Consider the following 1,781-nt stretch of genomic DNA (forward strand, 5'->3'; position numbering starts at 1 on the left):
AGCTTACAAACCAAGTGCTCTCTACCCTTCTCAAAAAACCTTTGTGGTTGCTGCATATATACGTCCTCATGAAGATCACCATGTAAGAACGTAGTCTTAATATCCATCTGGAAAAGTTAAATGTCCCCTTTGGCAGCTAAGGCAAGAACACAATGCAAAGTGGTCATCTTAACAACAAGGGTAAATATCTCTTCAAAGTCCACACCTTGTTGTTGCTTAAATCCCTTTGCAACAAGTCTTGCTTTGTATGGAGCGCTCCCAAGGCCCTCATAATATGTTCTGAAATTCATAGCATGTTCTGCTCTTATCACTTGCGTGTAGAGAGCAACATGTTCATAGGGATCTCCATTCCCATTGAAAGTTTTCTTGACCCATTTTTGCACTTGGGAGGGTCTGAAACCATTCTTTGTTGGTTTGGTATTTGATGCTGTACATAAGATGGTCGATACCCTCTTGGTGGTTGGATCACATTCTGTGTATAAGGTGTTTGTGGTTGGTATGGCCCTTGCATTGCCAAATAACAACCATTTCATTCTTGCATTCCAAGTTGCTAGAATGTGCTTTCTATAGGTGCTAGATCTCGAAGGGTTTGGAAGACCTTTGTCAAGGTATGCCCTCACATGTTGACAAAACCTGCAAATCTTGTGGCATTACTCGTGGTTTTCCTATAGTAGAAAACCTATTCATCATTGGGAAACCTTGGTAGGTGTACCGAATTCATCCACCACACTATGTTTTCTTCAAGGATCAATTTCCAACAAGGGGCTAGAAGGAATACTAAGCCCATGGAAAACAAAGACCGAAATGAATCTAAAGGAAAGAACAATGCTCAAAACTCTTCCCAAGGCAAGACCACCACCACCAACAACAACAACAACAACAAGGCCAAGGAGAAAGGAGTTTAAAAATGTAAAAATAAACTCTTTCATGAATAGTTAGAGGCCTTTTGCAAAGACCATAAATGCTTTAATCGTGAGGAGCAAGGACATGGCTATCGTTCTTGCCCCAAAAGAAATATATGCAACGACACTGCTAGAGCTTCCATGGTTGAAGCTCCAAAAGAGGACACCCATTGCAAAGGATCCTCTCTCTCCTATGCTTGGGGAAAGGTGAGAGAGCATGATGCCCTTATCCTTTTTGAGCCACTAATTTGTACCTACGCTTCCACTATGAGCATTGGATGTGTAAGAGTGGAAAGTGGAGACCCTACAATCCAGTGTTGCTGATTTTGTGACATTTGACATACCCATTACTTTGTCAAATGGTGTTTTTGAGATTGTGCAAGTCAATGACCATTGGATTCTCTCCAACATATGAGAACACTTGATTATCTTGGGCTATGAAGATATCAAAGATGCCTATTTTCGTCTCAATCGGCACAAAGTCAGTTAGATTTTTATGTTGTCTACATGTATCCCAATGTTAGTCTTCTAAAAGATTTTTTGTTGTTTCATTTCGGTAGGCGGATGGAGGCAACCATGGAGTGCAAGAGGAGTGGAGGGTTGGTAGTGCACTGTCTTTAAGTTGATCTGATAGATCAATGTGACCGGCTCTGATGCCACATTGTAAAGCATTTTGTTTAATGGAAACACAAAACTTCTTTGTCGTTATAGTATCACTACCATTGATTAAATTTTTTACATTTTGTTTAAGTGTTTGTGTGTGCACCTATGTGTGTTTGTGTGTATCTCAAAGAGCTTTGGTTTTTTTTTTTTTTTGCAACCGGGGGGGGGGGGGGGTATATTAGATGCTTATTTGTCTATCACCACTGGAGAGAGAGA

The sequence above is a fragment of the Adiantum capillus-veneris genome, chromosome 1, assembly GCF_014529385.1.
Source record: "Adiantum capillus-veneris isolate H3 chromosome 1, ASM1452938v2, whole genome shotgun sequence".
Lineage (NCBI taxonomy): Eukaryota > Viridiplantae > Streptophyta > Polypodiopsida > Polypodiales > Pteridaceae > Adiantum > Adiantum capillus-veneris.